General features: G+C 34.5%; 1 pseudogene; it reads left to right on the top strand.

Annotated features, from left to right (window-relative positions):
• Positions 1-11,360: 11,360 nt before the first annotated feature.
• Positions 11,361-13,129, top strand: LOC114322238 (BTB/POZ domain-containing protein At2g24240 pseudogene; annotated as a pseudogene).
• Positions 13,130-24,266: the final 11,137 nt, after the last annotated feature.

Raw genomic sequence — 24,266 nt, 5'->3', positions numbered from 1 at the left:
TAAAGTTTAATATTTTGATAATAATCATATGTGTTGGACTTTTCAAGAATTTTTTTTTTATGCTTGTTGTTAATGCATTAAAGTGTTATTATGAGGGATAATAATCATATATGTTGGGACTTTTCAAGGAATTCATATGTGTTGGATTTCAAAGAATTTTTTTTATACTTGTTCTCAATGCATTAAAGTGTTATTATGAGAGTAAGACTTGGGGGCTGGGACAAGTTAATAAATGCTAAGGTTTTTTTTTTAAATCAAAAAATCAAGAAATTTAGATTGGGAGATTGGAGCTCCCACAAGGCTTGGGGTTAAAAACCCCATTTTGCTTAATATATAGTATAGATTTTAACATTATACACTTTTATAATGGAGTTTTTTTTTTAAAAACTTTTTTTTATCATAAAAACAAAATAAATGCCTTTATTTTTAAATAACATTTCATGGATTTTTTAAAAAAAAATTTAGTAATGGATTTTTTTTTTTTAAATTTAGTAATGGATTTTTAAAATTAATCTAAGGTCACTCTCCTATTTTTAGTAATGGAAGAGATCCACAATATTATTTTATGATATCTAAGGCCACTTAACCCCACACCCATGTATTACAAAGAAATTTGGTATACCTCACGGCTTCAAACCTTCACCCCTCTCTCTCTCTCTTCTCTCCCTCAAACTCACGCCTTACCTCTTCTCTCTCCTCACTGCTCTTCTCTCTCTCTCTCGTCGATCCAGTTCAATCAATCCAAGAAGCCTTATGTCAAGAACTCCTCGGCCACTCTTGCTCCGATTGAACCGCCGTGTAACGCTCTCAAAATAATATATATAAACCCACATTCATGACATGCATAGACATAAGAGAATAAAACATATTTCTATTTATCAGAGTATTCATTACAAAAGTATTACATGTTGACAACAAAAGTAAATTTTCTATGTGCTTACAACTTTCCAAGCCAGCACTTAGTTACAAAAAAGAGTTGTAACTCATACACATTAAGCCCTTGGCTTGAGTCTACATGTAATATCAAAATAACAAAACAACTAAAAGAGTCTTCAACTCCCAAAACCTTCCAAGCCATGTCCTTGGAGGTAGCATGTCACTTGAACCTGAAAATGATGTCCTATATAGGGTGAGCCACAGCCTAGTAGAGATATACTAAACCAAATATGAGCAATGACTAAAACAATAGCATTTGATAGATGGTTAACACTTATAAACCAATTTATATCACAATATAGTTCCATGACAATCATGTCCATGTTACATTCCACTTTCCTTACTTATCCAAATCATTTCATAAACATGGCTCAAAACCTGGCCAAACAATTCAATGAGACTATAACTCATATAAAGACACTTCCATACTTCACAATTTACATGAGATTACAACTCACATTAAAAACACTTCCAAACTTCAAATGATACATATATTTGCTGTATCAATACTTCAATTTAATACACATATTTGCTGTATTAATGGAGTCCATCCCCTATCTCCTCCCAAACAGGTTTGAGAGTCCATCCCCTATCTTCCCTCAAACCATGGAGTGCATCTCCTATCTCCTCCCACACAATACACATATTCCAAGTATATAAACACTCATCATATACAAGGATCAATCAATACACATATTTGATGTATTATTCCAACTGTCGTATTCAATGACATATTCAATGTGATTAGTTTCAGTTTTCCCTAATCAACATACAATGTAACGCCCTCAAAATAAACCCATAATATCATACAACCGCGATAAAGAAAAAGGATCTCATATTATAATCATCAAAGTATTCTTACAAAAAGTATTACATGTTGACGACAAAAGTAAATGGCCTATAGGCTTATAACTTTCCAAGTCAACACTTGGTTACAAAAGAAGAGAGTACTAACTCTACACAAAAGAAGCCCTTGGCTTGATATACATGTAATACAACAAAAATTAACAAAAAGAAGAGTCTTTAACTACCACAACGACCCATGCTAAGGCCTCGGGGACGGCATAGTACCTGGACCTGAAAATGATGTCCCATAAAGGGTGAGCCAACGCCCAGTAGAGATATGCTAAACATAATATGAGCAATAACTAAAACATTAGTACTTGATAAATGTTTAACTTAACAAACTCAACTTATAAACATGGCTCAGGACCTGGCCAAATAACAGAAATAAGATTATAACTCATGCCAACAATGCTACAAACTACCATTTCACGGAAATTTCATCCGCGGGACCGGCACCCATGTATAATTATGTTTGAATTGCCATTCTACGGAAATTTCATCTGCAGGACTCAGAACCCATGTATAGATATTTTCGGATTGCCATTTTACGGAAATTTCATCCGCAGGACTCGGCACCCATGTATAGATGTTTTCATATTGCCATTTTATGGAAATTTCATCCGCAAGACTCGGCACCAATGTATTCAAATACTCATCATATACAATGACAACCAATACACCAATTGATTAGTTTTAATTCACATAATCATCATGCAGTGTCTACAACAATCAAGACTATCCTCTACCGATAGCCCAAAGCAGTTATTTCTAAACAGATAATAAATGCCTCAACAGATATATAATTGACATTTTCAAAAGTGAGCGATTCATAAATCCAACTCCACCATTCTATCTCATAATGAGCAAATTTTGATGTCCCCAACTCAATTTCATAACAAATGTCATTAATTACACTAATGACCCAAATATACCAAAACATGGCATTTTTTTCCATTTTCTCAATATTGACCCAAAGGTCCAAATATTATCAACAACCGCAATAATCCCCTTTTTAGACCCAAAACACATATGTATGAGCCAAATAAACAAAATCCCTTTTTCAACACTATACATCTCAAACCCTAACATCTTAAAACCAAACCATTTATACAAAAGCCCAACATTTAGGTTAAAACCCATAAGAATGAGTAGGAATCCCTACCTCAAAAGATGAAACCCAACGAAGGAGATGAAGAAAACGAAGATACTCCAAATCCCAAAATTCTCGGATCAAAATGTAGCCCTCGACGATCAACACACTTTTTACAAAGGCCAAAGGGTGAGAGATTACTCTAACTAGATCAAACCTTAGAGAGAAATGGAGGTTTTAGTGAGAGAAGCTCTCCAATGGCTGTTTTGAAAAGTAAGAGAGAGAAATGGAGTTGAAAAAGTGATCCAAAAAGCTAAATCTCGGAGTGATATACACATCTCCTCGCTCGAGCGTGGAACTCCCCGCTCGAGCGTCAGACACAGAATCACGCTCGAGCGTCCAAACCCCCGCTCGAGCTCCGGATACACGTTTCCAGAACTTTTGTAGAACCAGGTCCCCGCTCGAGCGTAAAACTCCCGCTCGAGCTTCACACACAAACTTATGCTCGAGTGTCGAAACGCCCGCTCGAGCATCAAACACTACAGAGGAAAATACTGGGAGATGGAAATTTACGCTCAAGCGTCAAAACTCCCGCTCGAGCGGAGAAGCAACAATAAAGGGCCCGCTCGAGCGTCAAAATCCCCGCTCGAGCGTGAAGGCCAAATTCTGAAAAACTACTTTTGGTTTCAAAGCACAACCAACCTGTTTCAAACCTGCCCAACACAACCCAAGACTCAAATACGAAGAGTAAAGGATGAAAGTGAGAATGAGACAACAACACATCCACGGAACCGAGTCCGGAATACAATAAATAAAGAGAGGCAAAACCAGGATCGCTATATACAATGTCAACAATAATCAAGACTATCCTCTATCAATAGCCCAAAGTAATTATTTCTAAATAGAAAATAAATGCATTAAACAGATATAATATCAACATTTTCATAGGTTAGTGATTAATTCATCCAACTCCACCATTCAACTTTATAATTCTCCAATTTCATAATTTCCAACTTAATTTCATATTCCCACAAATTAATTATTCAAATTAATTTATCACATAGCTTGGGCATTTTTCCCTAATTCTCAATATCAACCCTAAGGTTCAATTTCGTCAATATAACAACAATAATTTCATTTTTTTTAAGGTCTCATATACCCATGGGATTTAACATTTTGAAAACCCCCCTTTTTTTATAAATTACGAATCAAACCCTAACTTTTTCCAAAATTACCCAACAACACCAACTAATCAAAATGACCAAAATTTATGACAAAGCTCATAAGATGGAGTAGGGTATCCCTACCTCGAGATGGAAAGACCAAAGGAGAAGATGATGCAAACTCAAAGTGCTCCAAATCCACTATTTTTTATATTAAAAGGAAGTCCACACCACCTTTTATCTTTCTTACAAAGAACTAAGGGTAGAAACACACTAAAAATAGATGAAACCCTAGAGAGAAGGTGTATAGAGAGAGAAGCAGCAACTGGCCTCGGGTTTGAATGAAAGAAGATGGTGAAAAAGTGAAGTGTAACTCGTAGCTACCCACTGAAATATTCGAGGCTCGCTCGAGCGAAGGAGTGGTCGCTTGAGCGACCAGACACAAAGAAATCTCATTCGAGCGTAGAAAGCCTCACTCGAGCCAACAATTCGAAGCTTCAGGTCTGCAACCAGAAGCACGCTCGAGCGAAGAAAAGCTCGCTCGAGCGAAGAAACTCAAAACATACACCTCGCTTGCTCGAGCGAAAGAAAGCTCGCTCGAGCCAAGAATTGCAACCTTTAGGTCCAGAACCAGATGCAGACGCAAGCTCGAGCGCAAGACTCCTCGCTCGAGCCACCAGACACATCACCTAACTCTCGCTTGAGCGAAGGAACCCTGGCTTGAGCGAAGGATCTAAAACACAGAGCTCGCTCGAGTGACAAAAGTCTCGCTCGAGCGAAGACACAAAAATCTGGGCAACAACCATTTGTTCCCAATCACAACCAACCTATTACAAACCTACCCAACACATCCTAAAACTCAATTATAAGGAATTAAAGGATGACAACAAGATAGATACAACAACCACCACCACGGAACCTAAGTCCGGAATACTGTACATAAAGGAGAAAACCCGGGATCGCTATACGCCGTGTGAAGGTCTTCCACCATGGCTCGGCGACAATCTCCGACCACTCTCAAAGCTTCTTCAGAGCGTTGATCCCCCAATCCCATCACCTCTCATCCTCCTCGCTACGGTCCATGAAGAAAGCCATTAAGAACAATCATGGTTAGATGTTAATCAATCAGAGATAGAGAATTTTGTGGTTCAAGTGGTTCCATCACCCATCCAAGAATGAGCACCAGATGCTCCCGAAGGCAGTTTTCAATTAGCCGTTATAAATAGTGATCACGAGAAACCAGGATCAAGTGGTAGTTTCAATGACGCTTCAACAAAAGACATCTCTTCTGGTGAAATGGTTGATTTTGAGAATGAGCCTACCTTGAACATTGTGGTTACTTGATCTGGGCAAGTTTGTAGAATTGATCTACTTGAGGATATCATTGAAGATGCAAGAAATAACAAGGTAGTCTTGCTAGTTTTTCAATCTGTTTATTATGATCATAAGCTACTAATAGTGCAAGTTTACAAAAATTCTTCCTTATTTAATTTTTTGTTATTAGGAACCCTTCCTTATAATCTCAGGACAGTGAAAACAAAACCACCTTGCTGTTAAACCTTTCTCAATACTTTGTGTGAGAAATTTGTGCTAAAATTTCTCTGGTTTGGTTAATTTTCTCTGCCTTGTTTAATTTTTTCTTTGGTGTTCAATTTTCTCTAGATAGATAGAGGGATTTGAATGTTGATCCAGAGAAATTTGATATTAGTCCAGAGAAATTTGAATATTTGTCCAGAGAAATTTGTGAAAGGTTCAAGGGTTTTTGATGTTAGTCCAGACATCCAGAGAAATTTGAATGTTAGTTCAGAGAAATTTGAAAAAGGTTCAAAGGTTTTTGATGTTAGTCCAGAGATCCAGAGAAATTTGAATGTTAGTCTAAAGAAATTTGAATGTTCAAGATCTTGGACCCAAAGAATTTCCAAGGATTGCTTTGTATGTTGAATTAATTATGAATATAGACATAAATATGGTTATTGGATCAAGTCTCTTTTTGTAGTATAAGAATAATGTTGGATCAAATCATTGAAGCCTTCAAACTGCAAACAACACAAGTGAATTTCTCTAGTTTGAGGGGATTTTCTCTGGGGTTGAGTAAATTTCTCTGGGGTGGAGAGGGAAATTTCTCTCGGTTGAATCCAGAAAAATTCTCTGGTGAGATTTTCTCTGTGAATATGCATCCAAATCACTGAAGCCATCAAACTGCAGACAACACAAGTGAATTTCTCTAATTTGAGGGGATTTTCTCTGGGATTAAGTAAATTTCTCTGGGGTGGAGATAAAAATTTCTCTAGGTTGAACCCAGAGAAATTCTCTGGTGAGATTTTCTCTGTGATGTATCCAGATAAATTCTCTGGATCGAATTTTTTCTAAATCGATATTGAGAGACCTGAGACATTATGAAAATATTGAGTATCTTTTATACTATAAAATCTTAATACCAGGGATCTTAAAAAAAATTCCAAAAGATAAACCACGATAAATATATTTTGTTAGAGACTAAACTACTCTTTTATTTAATTCCTTCTATTTTAACATTATACACTTTTATAATGGATTTTTTTTAAAACTTTTTTTTAATCAAAAAAACAAAATAAATGCCTTTATTTTTAAATAGCATTTCATGGATTTTTTTAAAAAAAATTTAAATGCCATCTATTTTTAATCATAATTAAACTATACGGTGTAAAGAAAATGAATCTAAAAATTGGGGGAAAAAAAAATAAAGTGCATATAATTTTTTTTTATTTTTTATAAAAATAAAGGACATGAATTTTTTTTTTAAATGCAAAAATTATATATCCTTTATTTTTATTACACCATAAAATTTAATTATGATTAAAAATAGATGACTTAAAATTATTTTTAAAAAAAAATCCACGAAATGAGATTTAAAAATAAAGGCATTTATTTTGTTTTTATGATAAAAACAAAAGCTTAAAAAAAAAATCTATTATAAAAGTATATAATGTTAAAATAGAAAGAATTAAATAAAAGGATAGTTTAGCCTTTAACAAAATATATATATATTATATGGGCATGGCTTCTGTCCAGTCCAGGATCGGACTGGACCGTGCTGTTGGGCCTGTGGGGGCTCACCACAGGTCCCGTTTTGATAATCTGAACCGTTCAATGTGTAGAACTCGTCGAGTACTATAGACCTATAAAAAATCACGTTGATCAGATATCGATAGTTATATGATCAAATCAGTTTCGTATTAAAAAAATTGGACGGTGAACAAATTAATGGTTGACAAAAATTGTTTTGATCACATAGCTATCGATATCCGATCAACGTGATTTTTTACAGGCATATAGTACTCGACGATTTCTACACATTGAACGGTTCAAATTATCAAAACGGGACCCGTGGTGGGCCCCCACGGGCCCAACAACATGGTCCAGTCCGATCCCGAACTGCACAGAAGCCATACCCATATTATATTTTATCTTTTCTATGATAGTGGAGATAATTAAATGTATTTAATGAATCCTTACCAAGCGACACGTGATAACAAAAACCTCTATTAAAAGTCAGGCTAATTGTATTTTCTAATTTGCCTTTTTATTTTTATTTTATTTTACCGACATCAAGAAGTTCAATTTGTGCCATAACTTCTCATTGGTATACTATGTGGTGGGGGTGATGATCCCCCTATAATTGTGAACGCTTTTTGGTGAGAAACCGTATAAGGAAACACAGATGAAGTGTTTGAAAGAGGAGTTCAAAAAGACAGTAAAATTTAGAAGGAATTAGCTTCACTCCAGTCCGTTATCAAATGAGAGAATGCTATTTGGTTGTTGTGGGTTTTGATTCCGACCCATCTTGATAATTCAAATTATTCAATCTGTAAAACTTGTCGAGTATATTATCTCTGCAAAAAATCACGTTGATTAGATATCAATAAACATTTTATTATATCATATTTCCGTAAATGGCATAATTTTCAAAATAAATTGTAATAGAAATTTGATCTGATTAAGTGACTATCAATATCCGATCAATGTGATTTTTTGCACGGATGATGTACTTGATGGACTCTACACATTGAACGGTTTGGATTATCGAGATGGGCCTAAATTAGAGCCCAAAATAACCCAACACTATCTTCCACTCCAATAGTGGATTGGAGAGGAGCTAACTAACCTAATCAAATGAAGTGTTCAAGCTTGATACAAGAATTCGAAAGGACAAACTAAAATATATCAATTCATTGCCTAACCTATTTTCAAATTCCCATTTGGGTCTACCCAATTTTTTTCTTGTTTCAATAATGGCAATTCAAATTCAAATTCCCATCTGGGTCTACCCAATTTTTTCTAGTTTCAATAATGGCAATTCACAAAAAGAGTAAAATTCAACATTGGTGGCAAAATATTTGAGACCACAACCACCACCCTTGCCAACGGTGGCTGTAATTCCTTCTTCGCAGCCATGTTCAACAACAATTGGAATCTCCAAACCCATAACTATGTTGCTGATGATGATGGTGATTACTTCATTAATCGGAACCCAGATTGTTTCGTAGTACTCCTCGACCTCCTCAAAACAAGAGAGCTCTATATCTTCTCGAACATCCTTGAAAATCTCTTTCACAGAGAAGCCCTGTTCTATGGCTTCCTCGACAACGTCTATGTTGGGGATTCAGGATCCCACCCAAGTTTCAGAAATCATATAAAGCAGAAAAACAACACATACCCAAAAAAGACACAATATTTAACGTGATTCGGTCCAATGCCTACGTCCACGGGAGAGTAACCGGAGATTCATTATAAATGGAGATTACAATGGAGGATGAGGGAATCCACATCTTCACTCTACTCCCACAAGGCTCCCCTCTTACATAAAGGGAGCCCCTCTCTGCCTCACTCTCTCATGATAGTCACACGTCTCCCTCTCTTACTTAGAGGAAGACTCAACTCACTCACATTGAGCTCTCTCAACGGTTTCCATGCTCACACTGAGCTCATTTCTTAACTTCTCTATTTATACACCAAGGAAGAAAGAAGGCTGGTTAACACTATATCGCTGATCACTCCAGATTTGCTGTACCAAATCTGGCGCCTCTAACAAATGCTGCGTTCGTTGTACTTCACCGAATTTGGTGCCGTCATTCCTAGCTCTGTCATCCAAACTCTAACTTGGTTTTACATGAGTAAAAGAGAAAGAAGATCACCCCTCACATTGGCTAATACCCAAAAAATCACCCCCTCAACCCATGTGAGGTGAGCCGCAGCAAAAACTATTGCCAATCCTGTCACGCCCAAAATCTAGCATAGTTTGCATCTCCTTACTGAGATGCTTGCATCCCCTTCAGGTAGAGATAATACACCGGAGAAAATACAAAGATACAAGAGGAGAAGGGAATCTTACATCCTCAACTCAACTCACACCATTCACTAATTCTCTTTTAGAGAGAACCTTTGCTCATATCTCCAACAAATCTTTTCCACGCTTTCTTATATTGGATGTCTTCACCTGCTATGCTTGAACTTGCGTAACCAAGATATCCGGCACTTCGTAATTGGATGCCCTGTATCCCCTGCTTGGGATGCCCATTGCCACGTATCACTTTGTACAACCAACATTGGAGCAAAATAAAACACCCTTCGTGTTCCAAGCATCATGCTTTGCCTAGTTAACTTCATCCTTCTTCTTTGCTTGGAGTTTTTACCAGTGAACTTTCAACAACTCGTTTCTGCACACTCTTCTGGTAGCTCTGTTCGACATTCTAGCGTACTATTACACAACTGCATGTCTGTATTTATGCTCCTGCATTTAGTATACTCCTCTACAACTATTGTTTTACACGTCTACATACTACTAGTACTACTCGTATTCTGTTTGACAGTAGCTCCAACTGTCACAACATTCCCTTGAGCTTGTACTGGTTACCAAATCATCTGTCCATCGATAAAGTGGAATTTTTCTTTGATTGAACTAGATCTTTCGATCGGCTCCTGAGATAATCATCCACAATCCTCTAATCGACCATGACCAATCATGATTTTCCTTGATCCGCTATTTGATCAAGCTTGATCTCCTCTGGCCTCCAATGATCTATCTCTCGATCTGCATCTGGTTATCCAATCCGCGATTAGAATCTACCTATTCTAATCTTTTTAATGAATTTGTAGCGTTCCATAGCATTCGATAACTTTCCTCTGGCTATTAAAGATGACAAACTCCCATGTTTTGACAATCTTCAAAAAAACTCTTCAAAATCTCACAATTCTGATCTTGCGGTTGAGTCTGAACAGTTCATTTAGCTAAGACCAACCTTTGCTGGACTTCCGGGGGCCTCACTGAAAAACTTCCTGAAAGTTGGGTCACACCACAATTTTCTAAATATTTGGGACTCTCTGCAATTTCCAAAAATTTAAGGAATATTCTGTTTATACTAAAGGAATATCCGTTCCCCTGTCAGCCACTGTCTACCTGCGTTAGCGTTGACGCCACCATTGCGTCACGCTGACTTCATCGCCTGGACCCCTCCTGAGTCAGGTTAACCCACCCACTTGGCTTGCTGACACCATCTGGACCAGACCCCACCTAGGTCGGATCTGGGTTGGGTCGGACCACCCCTCTATTCTGGTGCTGATGTCATCCACTCTATCATCCTCCACTCAAAAATATTAATTTTCAGGGCGCAGTTAGGGGGTTTTGAACCCCTGACCAAATACAAACTACAGTGCCTTATCCACTTTACCAAAGGCACACCTTGTATTTATTATCCCTCAAATAATATTTAAACACTTTGGCTTTGGTGAAAGTTGCTTATCTTCAATCCCTAGACGAGCGTGTGGTATGTGTCTGAGAGTGGTCCTCACTCGATAATTTCAGAAAGCGTGTAAGCTCCACCCCAGTCTTCGTTTGGACTCATTTTCTGGATCTAGACTCATCTCGTCGAGACCTTCCTCTTGGTATGTTTAAAATTTGATTTCGAACAACTTGATTTCTGGGTCATTTTAGAAAAACACTATGTTTTTCCTCCACATCACTAATTGTATTTTCTAATTTACCCTTTTATTTTTATTTTATTTTACCGAAATCAAGAAGAAGTTCAATTTGTGGCATAACTTGTCAATGTATAGTATGGGGTAATGATCCCCCAATAATTGTGAAGGCTTTTGGTGGGAAACTGTATAAGGAAAGTGTTTAAAGCAGGAATTCAAAAAGACAGTAAAATTTAGAATCCCATATGGGGAAGCTAACTGTTGAAGCTTGATAAAAGAATTGGAAAGGACAAACTAAAATATAAATTTAATGCCGAGCCTGTTTTCAAATTCCCATCTGGGTCTGCCCAATTTTTTTTCTTGTTTCAACAATGGCAATTCACAATAACATACTAGTAAAATTCAAGATTGGGGGCAAAATATTCGAAACCACCACCTCCACCCTCGCCAACACTGGCCATAATTCCTTCTTCGGGAAAATGTTCGACAAGAATTGGAACCTCCAAACCTATAATTCTGCTGATGATGATGGTAATTACGTCATCGATTGGAACCCAGATTGTTTCGCAGTACTACTCGGCCTCCTCAGAACAGGGGAGCTCTATATCCCCTCCAACATCCCTGAAAAACTCCTTCACAGAGAAGCCCTATTCTACGACCTCCTCGACAACGTCTGCTCTACCAAATGCGGCCAATTCGATGGCAACAGACTCCAATTTTCACACTCCGTGACGAGCCAAGCACCCGGCGATGGCACCGCGATCCGCGACAGCCTTGACGGTGGATGCTATGTAGTGCACGATAGTATGGTACACGTCTATGATTGGATGCTCGAAGAACACCCACCAATCAATCTCGATTACCAGAGAGTTTACGACAGTTGGGTCGATTCAGAGACCATCGTTGCTAGTGCTAGCGGTGATGGAATGGGTCTGTTCAGTGCAGCAACAGAGGAGCTCAGGCACAGGTTTCAGGTCACTAATGAGGATCATCAAGTGAAAAGCTACACTGCTCGTGCTTTTAACTCAGACTACAAGATTTTTTGTAATTGTAAAGGTAAGAACAACAATGAGTATGGGATTGGTGTTTGGGATCAATTAACTGGCAAGCAGATTGAGTTTTACTATGACCAATATGAATGGTCACTTGGTGAAGCAAACAGGCTGTAATGGTTACATGGTACTAATTGTTTGATGGTTGCTACTCTGTCACCTAGGAAGCAGTGTTCCTCTTTCATTAATTTGTTGGATTTTAGAGTTAAAAACATGATCGAGCTCTGGTCTCATTGGCCAAACAATGAAGATGATGAAGATGATTATCCGACAACCCAGTGGTAGTTTAGAGATGCCATAGCTATGGAGAAGACTAATTCTATATGCATAGTGAATGAATGTGGGGATTTTGGGTTCTTGGATTTGAGGAGTATTGACATGAGTGTGAGGTGGTGATTAAACAACTCCACAGTGAAGTTCAAGATGAAGGAACCATGTTACCCAAAATTGGCATTTCATAATGGGCAGCTCTTCTTGTCTATGAATCAAAGTATTTGGGTGTATTGTGGTCCAGATTGGGTGCTGACATCCAGGCTTGGCAGAAGCAATGGAGGTTCAATATGTGATTTTTCGGTTGGTGGTGATAGGCTTTTTGCTCTTCACTATGAGTAGAATGTGTTTGATATATGGGAGACGCCACAGAAGCCAATCTGCTAGTTGTTTGCTTAGGCTTTGTTTGGGAAGTGATGCTTTTAGTTTTCTCGCTATAATATGAGGTGAAAAAAAATTGAAATGTTTAGGAATGATTTTTGATTTTTTACCAAAAGAGAATGGGAAGGAACCTTTATGTTTTTTTTTTTTTTTTTTGAACTTTTGTTAGTAACTTATTTTGACTAATTTAAGTAGGTTCTCAAACATACCTTAGTGGTGTTCTAGTTTGCAACTGGGTGTCTTTCATTTTCATCTAATTCGTTTTCAGTTTGTTTTTTAAAATTTGTAGAAGATGAAGTTGCATATGATGCGTACAACAGGTTAAAAGGTGTTTTTGTGTAGAATTATTATTTATTTATTTATTTATCGACTCATTTGTGTGTTTGAATATTAAAGACAGTGCATAATTAATATAAAGAAATTCTCAAAAAAAGAAGCCCAACAAACATGGATCAGGCTCAACATGTTGAAATGGAAATCTGGCTGATAGCGGGGGCAGGGCGGAGGCAAGTTCATTTTAGGAATATTTACACAAGTTCTAATTTATAAACTTATACTCTATTAAGTTCTAACTAAGATTTTTTGAACCTTCAAATCCTATTAAATTTTTAATAGTCGGAATTGCCCTTCAAACAATGATTGTTCATCATTTATGATTATCTATAAAGGAATATGAAGATTTAACATTTATTTTGATTTTCAAAACTTTAAAACATCAACTTTCAAACAGAAAAAACTAAAAAAAATATTGTGTGCAAAAAAAAAAAACTGATGTTTTTTTTTAAAAAAAAAAAATCGAAAAAATAGATTTTATTTTTGTGCAAAATTTGAAATTTTGTGTCTATAAAGGAGCACGATGATGGAACATTGATTTGCAAAACTTTAAAAAAAAAAAAAAACTGATAATGTTCTCTATTTTAAAACTGGAAAAAAAAAACTATTAATGTTGTTAGTTTTATTAGACAGTTGAATCAAACCAATAAGTAGAAGGGCAAAAATATTTAATATCATACTCTGTTTTTTTTATCAATTAGTGAAACAATAATCTAGAACATTACTATGCAAGTTGATAATGTTCTTAATTTTAAAATTTTAGAAAAACTAATAATAAACTCAATTTTATTAAATAGGACTTATTGGTTCAAAAAATCTTAAATAGGACTTGAACTACCCATAACATTTGTAAATAGTACTTTTAAGTATTAACTCTTAATTTATAATTTATAAATTAAAATATTAATAAAAATGATAGATAATATAATATGTTATGGATAGTGATTCATAAATAATAAAACTTAATATGTAAGATGAAAAATAAATGAGTAAAATTGAATACTAGGTAAAATATTTTAAGTTTTGATTTTATCATATTATAAAAAATTAAGTAATATATATATATATATATAGGGAAAATTACAAAAAAAAAATCTCAGGATTTTACGTGTTTTTCAATTTAAATCCGAGGATTTCAATTGTAACAATTAAAACACTGATGTTGTTTCTGTGTCACAATTTAGCCCCTCCTCCGTCCATCTCCTGCACGTGCGGCACCTTCCCGCACCTTCTTCACGCACGTGCATTTATTTCAGTGTGTGACCCAAAACCTCCCTTGCATCTCGCACGTGCGACTTGTGGCCCCTGCACGTGCGGCTAAGCCAAAATAGCCCAGAAAATTCTGAGCTCAAGTCTCGGCACTCTGGACCTAACCCCGCACTCCCCGGAACAAGTGGAACTCAACACCGGAATAGATCTTGAGAGAAAACTCCCGAACACTACAAACCTCAAATGATCAACAAGGCTTTAAGGTCATGTTTAATTCACAAGACTAATAGTGAAGTATTAATAATCCTATTAAATTAGTGTGGTATTCACTATCCAATTGGATTAATATCCATTGGATTAATAATCCCACCCCTATCCTATTACTAATAATCCTACAAATTTGTTGGATTAATTATCCATTGGATTAATAATCCTAAACCAAAATGTTAAAACAAACATTGGATAATTGGACCCACGGATTAATAATCCTAATCCCATGCTCTAATCCACCCAGTCAAACATGCCCTAAGTAAAAAACGACGCACTAGCATGGCAAAAACCAAGGTTAAACAAAGGAAAAAAGACGGATTGCATACTAGATCGTCACATGAGCCCAATTCAAATCTTATTTTGATAATTCAAATAATTTGTTTTTTGCAATACATCAAGTGTAATAATATGTTTGTCAAAAATCAAATTAATCAGATATCGATAACTCTTCCATCAAATCACATTTGTATCTGAAAGAATGAATGGTAAATATAATTTTAAAAATAAAACTAAATATAAATGATATTTGATGAAAGGGCTGTGATATTTGATCAATCTCAAAATTTTTTAAAAAATATCAAAATAGAACCCAAAGGGTGTGTTTGATTGGGGGGATTAGGAGGGGGGACTATCCACTATTTGGATTGTAATCCAAATAGTGCACCTTATCCGTCGTTTGATTTTTTTTTAGTCCGGCGGACTCCATGTCCGGCCGGACTCCATGTCCCCCATATGGGGGACTATCCTGTCCTGGGGGGGGGGGGTGGGACAGAAAGTGGGGGACTAATCACTGTTTGGATTAGATGCGAAAATGACCATTTTGACCCTCTACTATTTAATTATGTATTATATTTAATAAAATTCAATAAAATTTAAATGTCTCAATTTAAAAATAAAATAATTTTATTTAACTTTTTATTAATGTTTTATTTATTTAATTTTTTAAAATAATTTTTTATAGATATTTTATTGATGTTTTATTTTAAAATTTTGTTTATGTTTTATTTAATTTCATTGTTTAAATTTAATAGATGTTTTAATAGATGTTTTATTTAAACAATTAAATGTTTAATTTCAACAATAAATAATTTCATTTATTTAAATTATGTTTTATTTAAACATTTAAACATTTGTACATCAACATGTTTATTAAATTATTTCAACATCTGTACATCAACATGTATATTTATTTAACATCTATTAAATTATGTTTTAATACGTCAACATTTGATTACATCTACATTTGTTAATTGTTAATTACATCAACATTTGTTAATTGTTTTAACATAATCTATACATCAACATTTATTTAATTGTTAATTGTTTAAACATAATCTGTACATCAAAATAATTTCAATGTTAATTGTTTAAATAAAAATTTAAACATTTAACCATTAGTATGTTTAATTTCAACAATAAATTTTTATTTGTTTAAATAAAAATAATCTATACCAGTCAAATTTTTTTATCAATATTAGTATGTTTAAATATCTTTAAACAAAATTTAACCATTAGTATGTTTAATGTTTACTAAAAATAATTAAAATATTAAAGATATGTTTAATATTGCTATTACATAGTAAACAATTGAACAAAGGGTAAAATAGTCTTTTGTTCATTTATCCTATCCAGTCCGTCCAACCAAACGTTGGATTCACTGAAAATAGTCCTATCCAGACATCTAATCCCATGAAAAAACAAACACAGGATACATATCCAATCCGACCAAATAGTCCGGGGGATTCACAGTCCCAGGATTCAAGTCCGATGGATTCTAATCCCCCCTTTTCCAGTCCGTCCAATCAAACACACCCAAAGTGAACTCAAACAACTGACTGTTGTACAAAGTACACAGCAGCCACCCGAGTCCCATACTATGGTGGCAAAAAAATCTATATCTAAATGTTGATAGATTCAACAAAAATGACGTAAAGTTGATGAGAAAATGTCTTTGCAATGCCAAAAAACAAGAAGCACATAACCAACAACCACAGTAACAACTGAATAATATTGTAGAAACACACAGCACCCACAGCCACTATCACTACAACAATCTAAAAGGAAACCCACTCACAAACAATAATAAAAAAGAACAAATCATAACTCAACCTCTCTCGCAACAAATATGTTTTTATCGTCGATCAACGTCGTCGAAATATAAAACTATTGCTAATCAATGCCTTGCTAGATGAGGTGCAAAAGGTCTAGATCGAACTAGAGGAAGTGAGAGAAAGAAATACCTGCTCAACAAATGTAAGAAAGACCAAAAACAGGGGTGAGAAGAAAAAGACAGAGGGAGGTTGAATTGACACCTCCTCTCCCCTTGGAAGACAATAATCGAAAAGGGATGATGAAAATAACAGATTATAAAGCTAGCCAGAGTCTCACCACACACTGTTAACTTTGGCCGGTAGAGGCAAAAATGTTAGAGATCTCAAAAGTTCTATCAAAATTTTTACTAAATGTCTCACATAGGTGTGGGACCTACATGGGACCCACAAACATTTAGTAGAAATTTTGGTAGAACTTTTAGAGTCTTTGGCGTTACTCCCGGTAGAGGTCACTTATGATAACATACAAACCAATGGCGGAGCCAGGAATTCAGTGAAGAGGGGGCACAAATTAATGACAATATTGATTTTTTTTTTCCCTCATATTAAACAATAATGAGATATTACTAAACGTAAATATTAAGAGTTTATTTGGATAGATGTGAATTTTAAATTAAAGGATTTAAAGTTAAATTTTATACAAATATTGTGGAGTAACTATTTTAGGTGGATTGAAAAATTAAAAAAGGAGATAAGTTGAGATAGAAATGATATATTTTAGTAGAGAAATTCTATAAAACACACCGCAAAAAAAAAATTGTCTATCATAAGTCGCAGTTACGATCTTTAGTTATGACACATTATAATGTTAGATATACCTTAGTTATAACTTCTTGTGGTTGTTATTTTGGTTATGATTGAAGAGATCTTTGATTATACATCAAGTAATTATTCGTAATGACTCATTCTGATATTAATTATGACTTATTGTAAAAAAAAATATATTTTTTGGTTATAATTGAAAATTTGTTGTTTGGTTATAATTTATATAGTTGTTATTTCAGTTATGAATAAAAATAATTTGGTTATGAAAATTTATAATATCAATATCATAAAGTAATAACTAGTATATGGTACACCTCTTTTGGAGGTGTATAATAGAAGGACTTATTTTAGCAGGTTCATTGTAATTAAAAAGAAAATTTATAGTAAAGAGACTATTATAATTTGAAGAAGGGATATTATTATAATTTTATAGAAGATATATATGATATAATCTACATATATAGGCGTACCAATATAATTATCAAAACTTGAGGGAGTCACGTGCCCCCCCCCCCAGGCATACACTGCCTTCGCCCTTGATACAAACCCTAACACTAAAAAAATAATACTCATTTAGTACATATTAATATGTGTTTGAGAGAAAAAAGATTAGGTAAATACTTAACTTTTGGTATAGTGTACAAAATGGTTGTTCCAAAATTTGAATCCACTAACACTATGTTTGGAAATTTAGAATTTTAGTAAAAAAAAATTTAAAATTAATATAAAAACTATTTTATTTTTTTACATATTTATTTATATAAAATTATCAAAAAATCAATTCTCAAATAGAACAATCTATTGAATGGTTGTATTGTTGTACGTTTTAACCTTTGGGAGTATTGTTGGAAATGGTTATAAAATTCTGGATAAAACCAAAATTTTTTTCCTAAGTTCGGTCTATTTTTTAGGTGGGCCCCGAGTGTCGATTTACTCGGGTCAAAGTGGTAACGCATTCTATGCCGCGTTGTGATTCACGTGGTATATTTGGTTGATCAAAACCATTACCGAGTGAATGGGAAATTGAAGCCAAAGGGTGCTCCATGGAAATTGAGTTTTGGTGGAAATTCCTTAAGGTTGTATTGGCTTGTCCCACATTGATTTGGTGGGAAGTTTTGAAAGGGTTTATAAGGCTTGGGTTTGATACTTGGGGTGTGCCCCAAGGGGTACCCAAGTGTTTTAGAGGGAGAGGTTATGGGCAAAATGGGCTAGACCCATTGGACCCAAAAATCACCACACGCCGCCGCCGCCGTCCGTCCGGTCGGGCGGGCTGGGCCTGGGCGCGGGTGCATGGTGTGTGGTTGGGCTTCTAATCTTTTTGGGCCAAAAACATTTGAATTTAATTTTATTTTTTATTAAAATAAAATCCAGAATTCAAATTAAATTGGTTTGGATTTTTTGTACATCCAAACAGGGCCCTTCCCGTTTTCAAACAGAAATAAACTGTTTTGGAATTAGTGTACATCCAAACAGAGCCCTTCCCGTTTTCAAACAGAAATAAACTGTTTTGGAATTAATGCACACCCAAACAGGGCCCTTCCCGTTTTACTATCTGTTTGAATTGATTCAAATCTGTTTGAATTCAAAACCCAACAGGTATGATACCTGTTCAATTCAAAACAAAGAGTCACCTTCACATCTATAAATAGGACCACCCTCATTTGGATTTTGTAACTCTAATTTTCGTTCTTCATAATTCTGCAAACTTCCTCTTCATTTTGCTGCATTATTTTCTTGTCAGAGAGAGTATAAACACTTAGTGTGTTCGTAAGGCAAACAATTTGTAGTGCTGCTATTGTTTGTAGTAGATCATTTTATCCTGGGAGATAGACGTCCAAATTCTGAAAGCACCGTGGAGAGGACGAATCTGTCTTAAGGACACAGTGTCAAACACTGGACTTGATCAGAAAATAATTCGAAGAAATTAAATCAAGTAAGTTATTTAATTTATTTTCAGTGTTGTTTTTATTTATTTAAATCAGATTTTAATTTTGTTTTTGTAACAAAATAAAATCTGTTTTTATTTATTTATTTTTATTTCGAGTTTGATTTTTGTAATCAAACAATTTCTCTCCTTTTCTTTATTTCTTTAAATTCTATTTGTTGTTGTGTACACAATAGAATTAAATCTTTTTAAATACAGTGAAGATTGTCCAACAATCTTAAGACAGATTCCTTTTTGGGTATCTTCATTGTATTTAATTTTCTGTGTTTTCAAATTAATATTCTGGTTGGAAAAACAAATAGTGATTTATGCTATTTGACAGATAGTAGTAATATACTGTCTCTTTTCTTTGACAACTACTAGTAGTACGATACTGGTGTCATTAACAATTCAGAATATTATTTGGTATTACAGAAAATTCTTGTTATATTTTATTTTTCTAGTTTTAGTAACAAGGAAAATAAAATTATTTTGTTGTAATAATTATTTTCTGGTTTTAGTAACTAGAAAATTAATTTGTGTTTTAATTTATTTTCTGGTTTTGGTAACTAGAAAATTATTTTGTGTTTGTTCTGATTTTTGTAATCAGATAGTTTTGTGGTATTTTATTTTCTAGTTTTAGTAATAAGAAAAATAAAATGATTTTGTGTTATAATTTATTTTCTGGTTTAAGTAACTAGAAAATTAATTTGTGGTTTGGTTTTCTGATTTTTGTGATCAGATATTATTTCGGTATTTTATTTCACTAGTTTTAGTAACAAGGAAAATAAAATTATTTTGTATTGTAATTTATTTTCTGATTTTAGTAACTAGAAAATTAATTTTGTTAATCAATCATGTAACTTTGTGACTCGGTCACAATCTGTTAATTTTGTAAGTAACTTATGGTTTCATTTGGTAGACCACTTATTTTTGAACCCTTTGTGAAAATGTGTTAATTATTTTGACTTTATCATAGTTCATCGTGAGTATACATGGAAGAATTTGTTTCTAGAGTAAAAATATTAGTTTTACAAACTAATTTTATTTTTATTTGTTTATTTAATCAGATTTTGTTTTTGTTTTTGTAACAAAATAAAATCTGTGGTTTTATTTATTTATATATTTTTATTTCATGATGCAAGTGATGGGATTGTGCATGATTAATTTATTTTGTTAATTCATTATTTTTAGTTGATACGTTTGATATGCATGTATGTTATCAACTCAAGTTATTTCTTAACAATAACTTCAAGTGATTTGGAATGATAAATTGTTATGTCGATTTTGGACATAAGCAGGTTAATTTGAATATTTCTAATCAATTTTGAATGGGTGTTTAAAACACCAGAGAAATTTAAACATGAAGATGTATGTAATTATATCGTTCCATTTAATTGGAAAGTAAATTTAAGAAATCTTTTATGTTGATTTTTATTTTATTATTGAATTATGTGACATGAGATGTCATTAATAATTATTTTACTTGCGTAGTAGAATTTGTTAAACCATGAACCGTTTTATTAATATGGGAGTGTATCTCTTGCATTAGTTGAGATAATTTAATTTTCTTCTGTCACAAATATTTTTATGACAGTGACATTTATTTGTTATTAAGTTGCAAGAATGTATACAATCAAATGGGTTTTGAATTGTTTGATTCTTAGGCAAAATTTTTTATGTTTGATTCTTAGGCAAAATTTTTTATGAGGATATGATTTTGTCAAAACATTAATTCTGACTTGAGTAGTCATAATTATTTTGGTTTTTTCTTGAATTTGTTTTAAAATTCATTGATTTATATTAGAAGTGATATGGGTGGTGAATATGATGCACCTTTAAATGAATTTTGTGCACAACATGGCATTATTCACCAAACTACAGCCCCTTATTCTCCACAGCAAAATGGAATTGCTGAAAGGAAGAATAGAACCCTAAAAGAAATGATGAATGCCATGTTACTAAGTTCAGGCTTACCACAGAACTTGTGGGGGGAAGCAATATTGTCTGCTAATTATGTTCTTAATAGAATACCCCACAAGAAAACCAAAAGCATTCCTTATGAATTGTGGAAAGGTCGACCACCTTCCTACAAATACTTAACAGTGTGGGGGTGTTTGGCAAAAGTTGAAGTACCTGTTCCTAAAAAGACTAAGATAGGACCAAAAACAGTAGATTGTGTGTTTATTGGTTATGCTCAGAATAGTAGTGCATATCGGTTTCTGACTTATAAATCAGATATACCTGATATAAATGTGAACACTATTATAGAGTCAAGGAATGCTGTGTTTTTTGAACATGTCTTTCCTTACAAGAAAGGACAGGAATTAAGTTCATAGAAAAGAACTTATGATTGTACACAAAGTCAAGAGACTAATGACAATCAAACACAAGAGACTAGTAATAGTCTTGACCAACAGGATTTAACTAATGATGAACCAAGACGGAGTAAAAGAGCGAGAACATCAAAATCCTTTGGTCCAGATTTTCTGACATACTTGTTAGAAAATGAACCTCAAAGCTTTAAGGCAGCAATGACAGGTCCTGAAGCACCTTTGTGGAAAGAGGCTGTTAATAATGAAATTGAATCCATTATGCAAAATCATACTTGGGAATTGGTGGATCTTCCACCAGGTTCTAAACCTCTTGGATATAAATAGATATTCAAGAGAAAAATGAAAGCAGATGGTTCAATTGGCAAGTATAAAGCAAGACTTGTTGTTAAAGGTTACAGACAAAAGGAAGGTCTGGATTATTTTGACACATATTCCCTTGTGACAAGAATAACATCCATTCGCATGCTTATTGCTATAGCAGCGTTGTTTAATTTAGAAATACATCAAATGGATGATAAGACAGCTTTCTTAAACGGTGATCTAAATGAAGAGATCTATATGGAACAACCCGAAGGGTTTGTAGTATCAGGGCAAGAAAAGAAAGTTTGTCGACTTGTAAAATCCCTTTATGGATTAAAACAAGCACCTAAGCAATGGCATGAAATATTTGATCATGCAATGCTTACTAATGGGTTTAAGATAAACGAATGTGACAAATGCGTCTATGTTAAAAACACTGACCAAGGATATGTCATAGTTTGTCTTTATGTGGATGACATGCTTATCATTGGAAGCAGTCAAAACATGATCAAATCAACTAAGCAGATGCTTAACAAAAGATTTGATATGAAAGATATGGGGGTCGCAGATGTTATATTAGGAATGGAAATTACTAAAACATCTGACGGATATGCATTATCTCAATCTCATTATATTGAGAAAATCCTTGATAAATTTATCAAGGATGATTTGAATTTAGCTAGAACACCTGTAGATATCAGTCTTTATTTATCAAAAAATAAAGGTGATGCAGTGTCTCAGTTAAAATACTCCCAAATCATTGGAAGCCTAATGTACCTAATGAATTGTACTCGTCCTGATATAGCTTATGCTATCAGTAAATTGAGTAGGTACACTAGTAACCCTGGAGAAGACCATTGGAAAGCGATCATTCGAGTTCTTAGATATCTAAGATTTACTCGTGATCATGGTTTGAACTTTACTCGATATCCAGCAGTACTTGAAGGTTATTGTGATGCCAAATGGATATCGGATACTAAAGATTCAAAATCCACTAGTGGATATGTCTTTACTCTAGGAGGCGCTGCTGTTTCTTGGAAGTCCACGAAACAAACTTGCATCGCACGATCCACAATGGAATCCGAGTTCATTGCTTTAGACAAAGCAGGTGAAGAAGCAGAATGGCTTCGTCACTTCTTAGAAGACATTCCAATGTGGCCAAAACCTGTGCCAGCTATTTGCATTCATTGTGATAGTCAATCTGCAATGGGCAGGGCACAGAATCACATGTATAACGGTAAGTCACGACATATACGTCGTCGACATAATACCGTAAGGCAATTGCTGTCAAACGGAATAATCTCAATAGATTATATAAAATCTAAAGAGAATATTGCGGATCCGTTAACAAAAGGTTTGACAAAAGAGCTAGTGTATAGTTCATCAAAGGGGATGGGATTAAAGCCTATTACATAAGAGTCGTCATAATGGTAACCCTACTTATATGACTGGAGATCCCAAGAACTAAGTTCAAAGGGACAACTAAGTTATGTATGGCTCGCCAGAAATCACCAAGGGATTAAAATTCCTACCCATTCCTATGGTGAGAGTGATATCTGCAACATATGTTGTCTGCAGGGGTATAAGGATAAGCTTTGCTTTTAATGATTACTTATATCTTGATTAAGGCATAAAATCAAGACGAGTATAAAGAGATACTCACAATAAGAATCACCTATATGAGTGTTGAACTGGGGCCGGTTCTATGAGAATGAAAAGGCTAAATTCTCTAGAAACACTTATGAAAACCAGGCGCGTTCAAGGCCAAAATGAACACAACAGTGAGAACCACGATGTGTTAGAAGATATTTTGTGTGAAATCTATTGTCTTGGCTTACACAAACGGCTGAACAATTCAAGGCATCGCGTCCATTGGTTAGCCAGTAAGTCCGATAGGTTATCACTAGGGAAGGTTCAAAGCCGAAAACTACCTATCCTGATGCAAGATATTTTCGACTTATACTCTTTCGTTAAAGTCTGCATATTGTTGCATTTCCGTTGTCATCAAATTCCATTCATGTGGGGGATTGTTGGAAATGGTTATAAAATTCTGGATAAAACCAAAATTTTTTTCCTAAGTTCGGTCTATTTTTTAGGTGGGCCCCGAGTGTCGATTTACTCGGGTCAAAGTGGTAACGCATTCTATGCCGCGTTGTGATTCACGTGGTATATTTGGTTGATCAAAACCATTACCGAGTGAATGGGAAATTGAAGCCAAAGGGTGCTCCATGGAAATTGAGTTTTGGTGGAAATTCCTTAAGGTTGTATTGGCTTGTCCCACATTGATTTGGTGGGAAGTTTTGAAAGGGTTTATAAGGCTTGGGTT

This window comes from Camellia sinensis, chromosome 4 (assembly GCF_055761805.1).
Source record: "Camellia sinensis isolate YWXY chromosome 4, ASM5576180v1, whole genome shotgun sequence".
Classification (NCBI taxonomy): Eukaryota; Viridiplantae; Streptophyta; class Magnoliopsida; order Ericales; family Theaceae; genus Camellia; species Camellia sinensis.
Note: the sequence above shows the minus strand (reverse complement) of the source record. Positions and strands in the feature narration are given on the sequence as shown.